The sequence below is a fragment of the Lontra canadensis genome, unplaced genomic scaffold, assembly GCF_010015895.1.
Source record: "Lontra canadensis isolate GAN:19392208 unplaced genomic scaffold, GSC_riverotter_1.0 scaffold41, whole genome shotgun sequence".
NCBI lineage: Eukaryota > Metazoa > Chordata > Mammalia > Carnivora > Mustelidae > Lontra > Lontra canadensis.
In genome coordinates this window covers 13,503,125-13,517,613 of record NW_022631035.1, presented here as the reverse complement: position 1 = coordinate 13,517,613, position 14,489 = coordinate 13,503,125, and positions in this window count along the sequence as shown.

Here is a 14,489-nt window from a genome sequence, read left to right as displayed (position 1 = left end):
GTAAATTTTTTTTTTTTTTTAAAGATGAATAGTTCATGCTCTTAAGGAGAAACCATCTCAACAATTACTAAACAAACCCGTACCCTGTGTTACATCACATGGCAAGATTTAAGCAGCCACACAGATCGGATCCCCTTGTGTGTGGAGATTCTTTATGGCTACAACACTGGAAAAAAGAATAGTTATTGAAATCAAATGCCATATTTTGTTTTTTTGTTTTTAAGTAGGCACCACAACCAGCGTGGAGCCCAACACTGGGCTTGAACTCACAACCCTGAGATCGAGACCCGGGGTCGAAGAGTCAGACACTTAACTCACTGAGCCACCTAGGGCTGCCAAATACTGTATGGGGTTTTTTGGTTCTTTTTTTATTTTTTAAGATTTTGTTTATTTGGGGGCACCTCGGTGGCTCAGTCCTTAAGCGTCTGCCTTTGGCTCAGGTCATGATCCCAGCATTGTGGGATCGAGCCCCATGTCTGGCTCCCTGCTCAGGGGGAAGCCTGCTTCTCCCCTGCTGCTCTCCCTGCTTGTGTTTCCTCTCTCGCTCGCTCTCTCTCTCTGTCATAAGTAAATAAAATTAAAAAAAATAAGATTTTGTGTATTTGAGAAAGAGAATGAGAGAGAACATGAGAGGGTCAGGGTCAGAGGGAGAAGTAGACCCCCTGCTAAGCAGGGAGCCCTGTGTGGGACTCGATCCCGGGACTCCAGAATCATGACCTGAGCTGAAGGCAGTCTCTTAACCAGCGGAGCTGCCCAGGTGCCCCAATACTGTACATTTTTTGTTTTGTTTTGTTTTTTTTCTAAAGATTTTAATTTTTTGACGGAGAAAGACAGCGAGAGAGGAAACACAACAACCAAGAGGAGCGGAAGAGGGAAAACAGGCATCCTGCTGAGCAGGGAGCCTGATGTAGGGCTCCATTCCAGGGTGCTGGGATCAGGACCCAAGCCCAAGGCAGACGCTTAACGACGGAGCCACCTAGGCGCGCCAATACTGTATGTTTTTAATAAGGCTAACACTGTTACTTTTCAGAGTTGCCAAAGAATTTGACTCTGAATTTGTGGCCCCTTTCTTGGTTAGAGGAGAAACACTGAGATTCAGCCCATCTTGGCCTCTGTGAAACCTTCCTTTTCCTCCCTGGAGGATTAATCAGCCTCTCTACTGAAAGTTGTTTGGTACATGTTGCCCGCGGTTTGATCCCAGCCTACACATTTTCTCCTCCTCCAGGAAGTCTTCCCCAATTCTCTGGGATTGGATTAAATGATTCAGTGCTCCCATGTTATTGTAACAGGTGTTATCCAGTACCGGGATGGCCTAGTTACTCATATATCTGCCCCACTGTGGTTTTGTTATTTATTTATCTATTTATTTATTTAAGAGAAAGAGAGAGACAGAGGGAGCACAAGGAGGGGGAGAGGCGATGGGAGAGGGAGAAGCAGACTCCCCACTGAGCAGGGAGCCAGACATGGGGGACTCAATCCCAGGTCCCTGGGATCATGACCTGAGCTGAAGGCAGACACATAACCAACTGAGCCACCCAGGTGCCCCCAGAGATAGATTTTAAATTTTCTGTTTTTTCTTTTGATAGGTGTTATGGGCTGAACCATCCCTCAACCCCAACCAAATCAGTATGTTGGAGACCCAGCCTCCAGTCCCTTAGAATGTGACTGTATTTGGAGATGGAGCCTTCAAAGGGATCATTAAGGTAAAATTAGGTCATTAAGGTGGGTCCTGATCCAATATGACTGGTTTTATTTTAAGAAGGGGAGATTTAGAAGAAGGAGGAGTAGGTGAAGAAGGAGGGGGAGGGGAGAGAAGAAGAGATTATAGGACACAGACCCACAGAGAGGAGGTCATGTGAAGACATGGGGAGAAGTTGGCCATCTACAAGCCAAGGAGAGAGGCCAGAAGAAACCAACCCTGATAACACCTTGATCTCAGATTTCTAGGATCCCTTGCAAGAAAATAAATTTCTGATGTTTAAATCACCACTCTGTGGTACTTTGTTGTGGTAGCCCTTGTAAATGAAGACATTAGGTTTCATGTTCACAGAATTCCAAACATAAAAAGGGTATACAGTATAGAAAGTCTCCCCTCCCTATCTCCAGCTACCTTGGTCTCCTTCCCAGAGATGATCAATGTGAACAACTCTTATGTACCATTTCAGATAGATTTTCTACATACACAAGTCATGTATGTATACATGTTTTCTCCTCCCACTTTTACATAAATGATGGCATGGTGTTTCCAGTGTTCTGCCCTTTGCTTTCTTCACTTAAGTAATATGTCTTGTAAATCATTCCTTATCAGTGCGCAAAGAAATTTCTCATTCTTTTTTACTCTTCCATAACTGGTAATAGATTTTTTTTATAGTTTTGGGATTTCATGAAATATGCAGCCATCTATAGAGTAGATATTGATAACGTTCTATTTCCTAGATTGGGTGGCGGGTTCAGGAATATGTGTTTTATTACATATATATCATGTTTCATAACTTAAATTATTACAAATGGCAAGGAGAAAAAAAAGCTTAGAAGGGGGAAATGAAAAGGAAGGGAGGAAACAGATGATATGTATGTATAAGTGAAATTTTAGTAAGGATGAGACCATAGAAAACTGTTCTGAAAGGATGCCTTTGAGTAAATGATGTGAAGGAGGAGAGGGCGCTAATTATGGAGTTAGCTGAGACAAGAGTATTTTCAGCAGCAAGTGCAAATGTCCTGTGCCACAAGCAGGGAGGTTCATTAGCACTTGCTCTTACTCTCTGTCAAATAAATAAATAAAATCTTTTAAAAAAATTTGTTTGCTCAGCCAACTAGGCTCACCAACTACATTGTAAACTTCTTGAGGGTAGGTGTCCCTCTCTGTCATATTCATGTACAGGTCCCCATTTCCTAGCACTTAGTAGGCACTCAGTAAAAATGTGCCATTTGAGTGAATGAATCAATCACTTTATATTCCTGGTGCCGGCATATTTGATCCATACAGAGACGCCTGACTGGCTCAGTCAGTAGAGCATGTGACTCTTGATCTCAGGAGTCATGGGTCTGAGCCCCATGAAGGGCGTAGAGTTTACTTTAAAGGGATGTCTAGGTGGCTCAGTTGGCTAAGCACCCAACTATTGATTTTGGCTCGGGTTATGATCTCATGGTCCTGAGATCAAGCCCTGTATCAGGCTCCCTGCTCAGCAGGGAGTCTGCTTCTTCCCTCTCTTCTGCCCCTTCTCTCGCTCTCCCCTCTCTCCCTCTCTCTAAAATAAATAAGTAGATCTTTGGGGAAAAAAATCTTAAAAAAAAAAAACTTTTGGGGTGCCTAGGTAGCTCAGTTGGTTAAGCATCTAACTCTTGATTTTGGCTCAGGTCATGATCTCAGGGATGTGAGATTGAGCCCCGTGTTTGGCTGCACGCTGGGCACAAAACATGCTTAAGATTTTCTCTGTCCTTCTCCCTGGGCTTCTCCCCCTGCTCTCTAAAAGATAGATAAATAAGGGCACCCAGGTGGCTCAGTTGGTTAAGGGTCTGCCTTCAGCTTCTGTCATGACCCTAGGGTCCTAGGATGGAGTCTCACATCCAGCTCCCTGCTCAGCAGGGAGTCTGCTTCTCTCTCTCCCTCTGCCTGCCACTCCCCCTGCTTGTGCTCTCTCTCTCCCCCCTTCACTCTCTCTGACAGATAAATAAATAAAATCTTAAAAATAAAAAAATCAATAAAAAATTTAAAAATTGTTTGGGGTGCCTGAGTGGCTCAGTCAGTCATGTATCCAACTCTTGATCTCAGCTCGGGTCTTCATTTCAGGGTTGTGAGTTTAAGCCCCACTTTGTTAAAAAAAAAAAAGTTTAATGTATGTTTGTTGAATAGATAAGACTTACATGGCAAGCCACTGTAATAAGTGGGATATGGGCCTGATCCATTAGGATAAAGAAAGTAAGACTTACCGGTTGAGAAAGCTGAAACCACACTTGCATGTTCCTTTGTAAATTTGAGTCCAAGTTTGGTAAACTATTAAAGGAAATTGCAATCCTTTCTGGAAGGACACCAGCTGTAACAAGGGAACTAGGAGTCTTCAGCAACCTGGCTTGAGATAAGAGCGGGCCAAAGTGTTCCACTTCCAAGATGCATCAGTCAAGGTTGATGAACAAGAACAGAGCCTGGGGTGCCTGGGTGCCTCGGCTGAGTGACTGCCTTCAGCTCAGGTCATGATCCTGGAGTCCTGGGATCCAGTCCCACATCAGGCTCCCTGCTCAGCAGGGGATCTGCTTCTCCCTCTGACGTTCCTCCTCTCCTGCTCGTTCTATCTCTTTCTCAAATAAATAAATAAAATATTAAAAAAAAACAACAACAGAGCCTGGATAGCCATCGACAATTAGAAACACGTGAGGGCCAGTCTTCAAAGGCAGCTGTGACCCTGTACATTTTACTGTGAGCTGGGGATGTTCCATCTGAATTGTCATGTTTATGCTGCTTGGCTGCCTAGCTGTGAAGACTGGGGGAAGATATCGCCTCTCACATTCAATTCCTAGAATAGAATTAGGTGATAAATATACAATGAACAAGTCTAATTATATAACGGGTAGGAAGGAGTGCCTGCCCATATTCAAAAGGGAGAATGTTACCCATTATGGATTTTTCATGGAAGGTTGGCAGTTGGTGGTATGCACATTGCATGAGTGGGATATAGTAAGAGCTTTGCCAAAGGAACATTTCTAGAAGAACCATTCTGTAAAGAGGATAGATGGTATATATATATATATATATATATATATATATATATATGTGTATATATATATATATATATATATATGTATATATATATATATTTCACCAAATCTCCATATTATATGGAAGTTGTGGTGGTTCTTAAATAGGGTCTAAGATGTTCTGAGATATGTTTTCTGGTGTTAGAATCTCAAATGCCTTTTTTTTTTTTTTTAAAGATTTTATTTATTTACCTGACAGAGAGAGATCACAAGTAGATGGAGAGGCAGGCAGAGAGAGAGAGAGAGAGAGAGAAGCAGGCTCCCGGCTGAGCAGAAAGCCCGATGCGGGATTCGATCCCAGGACTCCGAGACCATGACCTGAGCCGAAGGCAGCGGCTTAACCCACTGAGCCACCCAGGCACCCCAGAATCTCAAATACCTTTGAGGAAAATATTGAGAAGACCACAATGAATTGAAAAATATTACTGAAACTCAGATAGACACCTCTGAAGATGTTTCCCACAGTAAATACCAGAGATAAAGGATCTATGTTCTTTTGTTGTAATTTAGGGCACACATTTGAATCTAACACTAGTGCTCTGCCAGTGAATGTCCAAACTCAGTAAGTGTATTGGAATTTTTATTTAGGATTTTATTTATTTATCTCATAGAGAGGCACAGCGAGAGAGGGAACATAAGCAAAGGGAGCGGCAGAGGGAGACGCAGACTCCCCGCTGAGCAGAGAGCCCAGTGAGGGCCTTGATCCCAGGACTCTGGGATCATGACCTGAGCCGAAGGCAGAGGCTTAATGACCGAGCCACCCAAGTGCCCCTGTATTTGGAATTTGAGGTCAAGCAAACACTTGTGACTTAATTTAATGGGATGGGGAAGTGAGAGAAAAATCTTGGACTGAGGTGGTTTTTGTTTTAATTTTTTTTTAAGTAATCTCTATACCCAACGTAGGGCTTGAACTCACAACCCTGAGATCAAGGGTCGCATAGTCCATGGACTCAGCTGGCCAGGCAGGTGAGCAGAGCACTGTGCCCACAGAACCCAACAATCTTCAGAAAGAGTTTGGGCAACTTGTTGTCACTAAGGGTCCAAGCAGAAGTCAGAGCAGACCGGAGCTATGGAAAAGTAAGTACTGGCAGGTGCACAGAACAAGGAGCACCAGAAGTGGTTTCCAGTTGCCCTGCTGAGGATTAAATGTGGCCAGAAATCACTGATACTTCCTCTCCCTTGTCTCCCAGATCCAAACTATTCCTATGCATTCGTTTTTCTCACAAACGTCAATGAGTGCCTCGGAGCTGTGAATTTGGCAGAGAATGAGACAGTTGAGGCTCCTGCTCCCAGAGAGCTCTGAACCCCATGGGAAGTGGGGGAGACGGTCTGCTCAAGAAAAGTCTCTCTGAAGATGGGACCTTCCCACTGGGATTTGGAGAACCACAAAGGGGTCAGATGAGGGGGGGACAATGGACAGTGAAGAAGCTGAGAAAGGCAGCTACCTTGATCTTGTAGGACCCTCTGTCAGCCAGGGTGATGAGCTGGCATGTTCTAAAAGCAGTAAGAAGAGACTGAGGGGTTTTAAGCTAAGGTCTGAAAAAATCACCCTAGCTCCCAAGAGGAAGAATGAGTTAAAGGTGAAAAAGAGTAGAAAAAGAAAGACCAATCTTGATGCACTAGCGTTCATCTGGATGCAATAGATGGTGGCTTGTGGTCAGTGGTAATAAAGGAAATAGAAAAAGGTAGACTGATTCAGGATAGGATATGGGGGGTCAAGTCGACGGGATGCTAGCTGGATGGCGTGTGGCCGTGAGAGGGAGAAAGGAATCAAGGGCCAGTCCTGAACTTCTGCCATGAGTGACCAGATGGATTGGGGTGTTCTTTACTGACATGGGAGGTCGGCACAGGGGAGGGGACATTTGTAGGCAGTGTTTTGGAAAGGGTTTATCTTGGCTGTGCCTAAAAAGCCCACAACCTGGGGTTCCTGGCAGAAGTTCAGGTTGAAATCCCAGACGTGAGCACCATGGACAAACAGATGGTACCTAAAGCGATGGGACCAGAGTGGATACCAAGTGCTGTCGATCTGATCTTCTAAACCTCGCTTAGCTTGTCTACCTCTCTCCGCCACTACCGCCTCTCAAGTCCAATCCGCTGCTCTTCCCTGGACCTTTGTAATTTCTTCCTTGTCTCCCTGCTTCTCTACTTTCTCCCTTTTAATTGGTAGCCTGTGTGATCTGTTCAAAATTTAATCAGATTATGTCACTCCCAGTTTAAACCCCTTTAATACCTTGTTCTCAGGATGAACAAAATCAAATCCTTACCTGACCCACTAAGAGGGTTGCCAAAGAAAATACAGGATGCCCAGTTAAATTAGAACTTCAGATAACCATTTTTAGTATGAATATCATCACTTACCTTAAATTAAATTCAACCTGGCATCTTGTACCTTTATTTGCTAAATCTGACAATCCTACCCACAAGGGCTTTGCAAGATTTGGCCCCTACCACTCTCTCCTGGCTCATCTCTTATCAGATATCCCTTGTTCTCTGACTTAAGCCATAGTCTTTTCCTTCAGAACTTGGAACAGGCTGTGGCCTCTCCCATGCCAGGCCTTTGCACATGCCGTTTCCTTTGCTGGGAATGCTTTTAGCTCCTCTTGAATTAACTGACTGTGATCCATCTTTCAGATCTCAGCGTCCAACAAACAGCCTTCTTTTCCTTGTGTTCTATACTCTCCTAGCATGATGTAATTTTCCTTCATTGACCTTGTGTCAGACTTCAATTGCACATTTATTTGCATGACTATGTAAGGATCATGTATCTTTTCCAATAAACTATAAGGTGAGAGACCTGATTTATTTTTGCTCACTCTTGGGTCCTCTGTGCCTCTTGTAGTGTCTGGTACATGGTAGGCACTGTGAAGAGAGAAAAGAAAGGAGGTAAAGGAAGAAGGAAGGAAAGAAGGAAGGGAGGGAGGGGAAAAAGATGAAAGATAGTACTAGATTATAGAATAAATTGTATCAGGACCAGCATGAGGAATGAAGATTCAAGCGGAGATTGGTCCTATGAACTAGCTCACAGGGAGGGCAGGAAAGTGATCCAGGGTCACAATAAAATACCCACATCAGCCTAGGAAGAAGGTGACACTATTTTGTCCCAATATTTTGGGACTGAGGATGAGGTTCGAGGCTGCTTAAACATATTCTACCTCTAGGGGTGCCTGGGTGGCTCAGTGGGTTAAGTGTTGGACTCGATTTCAGCTCAAGTCATGATCTCAGATTGTAGGATTGAGCTCCAGGTCAGGCCCCTCCCTGAGTGTGGAGCCTGCTTGGGATTCTCTCTCTCTCTCTCTCTCCCTCTCCTGTTCCCTCTGCTCCTCCCCACTTGTGTGTTCTCTCTCTCTCTCAAAATAAAATAAAATCTTAAAAAAAAAAAAAAAAACCAAAACCCAAAACATATTCTACCCTGAAACTCAGTTAGGTCTGGCAAATGGGGCAGCATGGTTGTGGGTACAGGTGAGCTTCTTTGTTTAATTGTGGCCTCAAGGGAAAGGTCAAGTGGGTCTGCACTAAGACCCGGTTCAACTCTGTGGGGATTGTTCCCCTCCGCTCTGAAGTCCCCGACTTCTTTCTTTGTAAGCTTAGCATGAGTAAGTATAAAGGTGTGTGTAGACTAAAGACAAGCAGTAAACGAAGTCCCTCTTTCTCAATCAGTTCTCCAAATAAATTGATTCTATCCTTTTTTTTTTCTCTTAAAGATTTTATTTATTTATTTGATCCCAGGAGGCTGTGATTATGACTTGAGCAGAAGGCAGATGCCCAACTGACTGAACCACCCAGGTGTCCCAATTCATCTATTCTTAACCTAAATGTCTAGTTAGACTAATTTTGGGAGAATAAATATAGATCTATAAATTGTTTAAGTTTTGTCTGAGTTACAGAATAGGAAAGAAGGAAGACAGTTGGTGCCATTGATATGAACATCTCCATTTCTTTGCTAAATCATTTGTTTGTTTATTTGTTTATTTATTTATTGGTTGTCTTCATGGAAAATGTTAGCTATACTAGCTTTTTATTTTCTTCATTATTTTTAAAAAAGATTTATTTATTTATTTATTTCACAGAGAGAGAGAGAGAGAGATCACAAGTAGACAGAGTGGCAGGCAGAAAGAGAAGGGGAAGCAGGCTCCCCGCTGAGCAGAGAGCCCGATGCAGGCTCGATCCCAGGACCCTGAGACCATGACCTGAGCTGAAGGCAGAGGCTTAACCCACTGAGCCACCCAGGTGCCCTATACCTAGCTTTTTAAATCTAAATTTTAGTTTGGAATTTTATTTGGACATAAGGAGAATGGCAACTTATGTTTAGAACATTGTACGTTAAACTGTTTTCATTATCAAGAAATTATTTTTTATAGAATTAAACTAAATTTAATTGCAATAGAATTAAATTCGTTATAAAAAAAAGTGACTTCTTCCCTGAAGTACATCAAATTCAAATCTATAAGCATAATTTTAAAAAATATACACACAGAAGGAATCCCCCAAATCTGGAAAAGGTGAATTTGGGAGTTGGTTGTTTTGAACTCAGACCGTGTTTCTTCATGCTGTGTAGGAAAACAAGGTTCTCTCTTGGTCCAGGGAACCTGCTTAGTGCAGCTGAAGGACCACGAATCTCTCTTGACGTTAGCGTTGGAAATGCCAGCAGCCAAGGTTCAAAAGGAAACATTTTAGAGTTCCAGCACATGATGTCAGGAAGACATCTTTATCTGCTGGAACCAAGATAAGGGGGGCGGCGGCATTCACCATCTTCATGGGGGTGGGTAAGGGAGGTGAACTTCAGGGGAGGTGTTGGGGACCCAGTGGCAGGCATTATGATGGCTGGGTCTGGGGTTGAGGAGCCTTTGTGTGTACAGGTCATTGATAACTCAGATGTTTGAGCTGCCACCCCCTTGTAGACAAAAGTAAATTAACAAATGCTTCAGAATGGAAGAGAAGAGAATATCCCGTGAAATTTTAGGTTCTATTGCTCCCTCTGGAGAGAGAGACTCTTCAGATTGTCTCCTCAGGAGACTTTGAGATAGTCTACTTTTTTTTTTTTTTTAAGAGTTTATTTATTTATTTGAGAGAGAGACAGAGATAGCAGGAGCAGGGAGGAGAGGGAGAAGCAGGGCTCCATCCCAGCACTCAGGAATTGTGACCTGAGCTGAAGGAAGATGCTCAACCAACTGAGCCACCCAGGGGCCTTGAGGTAGTCTTTTTTTTTTTTTTTTAAAGATTTTATTTATTTATTTGACAGAGAGATCACAAGTAGGCAGAGAGGCAGGCAGAGAGAGAGGAGGGAGCAGGCTCCCTGCCCCGACGCGGGACTCAATCCCAGGACCCTGAGATCATGACCCGAGCCGAAGGCAGCGGCTTAACCCACTGAGCCACCCAAGCGCCCTTTTTTTTTTTTTTAAAGATTTTATTTATTTATTTGATAGACAGATCACAAGTAGGCAGAGAGGCAGGCAGAGAGAGAGGAAGGGAAGCAGGCTCCCTGCTGAGCAGAGAGCCCAATTCGGGGCTCGATCCCAGGACCCTGGGATCATGACCTGAGCCGAAAGCAGAGGCTTTAACCCACTGAGCCACCCAGGCACCCCTGAGATAGTCTTTTTAATCCACCATTGTTTGGTTTTCATCTGAAGCATCAAGAAAGATTTGGCGGGTGAGGGAAAGAGGAACTCACCAAAAACACTTAAAATAATTGATTCATGAATCCAGATCTGAAGAGGTTCATGCGTAAGATATGTACGCTGGAGAACACTTGTTTTAATTTTACTTAAAAGGAATCGCTGAAGAGTTTCAGCTGAGCCAGTGGTATTGCTTAGCAAATCCAATTAACAAAATGTTGGTTTTTCTAGTCAAACGTCTGTGTATTAATCAGATCTGTCTCAAAAGCCATTCATCAGGTTGGGAGGGAGCCTTTTTATGCAAAGAAGCTTTCTCATTTAGATGTCAATGAGACAGTGTATCAGGAAAAAAGAAAAGTTTTTGACATTTTTATATTCTGACAACAAGGTCATGTTGATCAAAAGAATCTGGATATACATACTCTTGACCCCCGGATAATATGAATTAGCCATTTTTTTTTTTAAATGACTCAAGCATCTTCATTTAATCATCTTTATAGGAGTAAAACATCATTATTTTATAACCTGCATGAATAGAGTAGGTTTTGCAGGTCTGACTTTGTCTCTACGGTTCTTTTCCAGCAGAAACATATTTCACATTATTCTTGAAACATCATTATTTCTACTTGGGATATTATAATATTTGTTGGAGTCCTAGGAAGGGATCGAAAAGTTGCATTTCTTCTATTTGTTTCCTCTGGCAAACTTGTTTCTAGAAAGGACATTTTAATGTACTTTGAACTGTTTTTAGTTACTTACTGGGTCTGAAAGGAAGAGACTCACTCAAAATGAAAGGAGCTTTATGTCATCATGGAGTTGGAGGGCCTGGCCATGCTCTCAGTTTTTCTCATGAGCTACCTGAGGGTCATCACAGAGATTCTGTTTCAATTTGCCTCTACCCTCTTATTTTAAAATATTTTATTTATTTATTTGACAGAGAGAGAGATCACAAGTAGGCAGAGAGACAGGCAGAAAGAGAGAGAAGGGGAAGCAGGCTCCCTGCTGAGCAGAGAGCCTGATGCGGGCCTCGATTCCAGGACCCCAGGATCATGACCTGAGCTAAAGGCAGAGGCTTAACCCACGGAGGCACCCAGGCGCACCCCCCCCGCCTTTTGTTTTTCTAATGATTCTTCAGCAGCAGCTTCCACCACCAACTGGCCATCTTATTTTTACGTACTTGCTATTGAAATAGAATATATGTCACCTGATATTACTGGTGTTGTTAAATTTGGAGGAATGAGACTTGGAAAGATAAAATGAGTTGCCCAACATCACACAGCATCAGAAGACATTTGTGTCTATGGTTATCAGCTTATCAGATTTTTCTACCATAATATAAGCCTTTAAAAATGTCTGATATTAATATAAATGGACCTGGAATAAATTACGCTAAGTGATATAAGCCAGACACAAAAGGGACAAATATTGTATGATTCCATTTATATGAAGTGACCAGAATAGGCAGTCATAGAGGCTGGAAAGGAGACTAAAGGCTACCAGGACCTGGTAGGAGCAAAGGATAGGGATTACCGCTTGATGGGTTGAGTTACTGTTTGGGATGATGAAAAAAGTTCTGGAAACGGACAGTGGTGATTGTTGCGTTCATAAATACACTTTGAATATACTTAGCACCACTGAACTGTATACTTAAAAATGGTTAAAATGGAAAAAAAAGGGGGGGGCGCGCCTGGGTGGCTCAGTGGATTAAAGCCTCTGCCTTCGGCTCAGGTCATGATCCTAGGGTCCTAGGATCGAGCCCCACACCGGGCTCTCTGCTCAACGGGGAGCCTGGCTACCCCGCCCTTCACCCCCCACACCCCCACCCCCAGCTGCCTCTCTGCCTATTTGTGATCTCTGTCAAATAAATAAATTTAAAAACTTAAAAAAAAAAAACGTGATGTAAGTTGAGCTAGAATAAAGAACTAAACTTAAAAAAAATGGTTAAAATGGTAAATTTTATGTTATGTATATTTTGTCACAATTTAAAAATAGCCAAAACATGTTTGAGAGCAGTGATGAGTATGTTATAGCGGAAAATAAAATGATATAGCTCTTCGCCTTAGTGAAATACTTTGTTTTTATTTTTATTTTTTTAAAGATTTATTTATTTTTTTTGAGAGAGAGAGAGAGCACAAGAGTGAGAGAGAGAACATGAGGAGGGGGTGGGCAGAGGGAGAAGCCAACTCCCTACTAAGCAGGGAGCCCGATTCGAGGCTTGATCCCAGGACCCCCGGACAATGACCTGAGCCAAAGGCAGACGCTTCACCCACTGAGTCACCCAAGTGCCCCAATACTTTGTTTTTAAAAATAAAAGTTTTTTGGGAGGCAGAGCCAGAGGCTGTGTCTATGAAGGGGGCAGTATGAGAGGGTCCTCTGGTGATGGAGCAGTTCTGTAGCTTGAATATGGTGATGATTGCATGAAGCTGCCCAGGTGACAAAATTACATAGAACTACACACACACAGGGATGCCTGGGTGGCTCAGTTGGTTAAGCGCCTGCCTTTGGCTCAGGTCATGATCTCGGGGTCCTGGGATCGAGCCTCGCCTCTTAGTTGTAGGGCTCCCTGCTCAGCAGAAAATCTGCTTCTCCCTCTGTCCCTCCTCCTAGCTCATGTGTGTGCTCTCTCTCTCTCTCTCTCTCTAAAATAAAAATTTAAAAGAATCTTAAAAACATGACGCATGTGCACACACGCACACACACTAGTGCATGCAGAATTGGTGAAATTTGAATCAGCTTTATGATTTGTATCAATTTCTTGGTTGTCATATTGAAGGATATTATACGAGCTGTTATCAGTGGGGCCAGGTTAAGGGTATACCAGGACATCTGTATACATTTCTTTGTAACTTCCTGTGGATCCATAATTATTTCAAAATAAAAAGTTGACACAAACACACAACACCAACAACCAAAAAGTAAAGACTGCCGTCAGATGGGAAACTAACTTGAGGGTAATTTTATACCGAGTCCTTATAATGCGCGAGGAATGACCACTCTCCTTGAGAATTCTCTGTTCTCCAGGAATGGCTCTCACGTGGCTTCAGTAAGAGGGAATGACGCACAGACTATTACGGTCCTTTTTTGGAGCACATATGCAATTCGTCATCACATTCTTTCCAAGAAGTTATATGAAAGATTTAAGAACGATTCTGCTCTGCCCTCACCAAGGTTCTGTTAGAATCAGGAAAACATTGATTGGAAAATAACAGGGAGCTTGGGTTTTTAACTTTCATTCTGTCTTGGTTAAAAACAAAAAGAAACCCTGAAAAATCTTGTTGGTAGGTACACGGCAGTTTTCAGGAAGTCCTCAAGGAAGGATGCATTCAGTGTTTGCTATCACTGAAAGCATGAAAACAAAATGATGAAGAAATGATGTTGGTTTGTTCAATTAAATGGAGTTCCTTATGTTTTGGTTCCTGCGGGAGCCAGCCAACGTTTCTGCAGCAGTAGACTAGCGAAGGCACTGAACATCTAAATAAATCAGAGAACTAATCTAAGTTTGCCCTTCATCCCACGAACACCCAAAAGGAAGAGTATTAATACCTTAAAGGAGCGAAGAACTTACGTGGGAATTGGATGCTGGCAATTGCTTAACAAGTTGAGAATAATAAACTTTTAAAACTGTAAATACTTGGGGCACCTGGGTGGCTCAGTGGGTTAAAGCCTCTGCCTTCGGCTCAGGTCATAATCCCGGGGTCCTGGGATCGAGCCCCGCATCAGGCTCTCTGCTCAGCCGGGAGCCTGCTTCCCTTCCTCTCTCTCTGCCTGCCTCTCTGCCTACTTGTGATCTCTGTCTGTCAAATAAATAAATAAAATCTTTAAAAAAAAAACTGTAAATACTTGTTCAAAAAGATGAATGTTCTCACTCCTTTGTTGTCAGTGGAATTGTAAATTGGTACAATTTTCTTTGGAGGAGACCTTGGCAGTAGATACTCCAAGTCATAAAAATATTCATATCCGTTGACCCAGTAATTTAATTTCTGGGAATTTACCCAAAACAAATAATTAGAAAGATGACACAGACTATATTATAAAGATGTTCCTAACAACACTCTATATGATAACAAAATCCAGAAAATAACCTCAAAGTCAAATAATAAAGGAATGTTTAATTATGGATTTCCA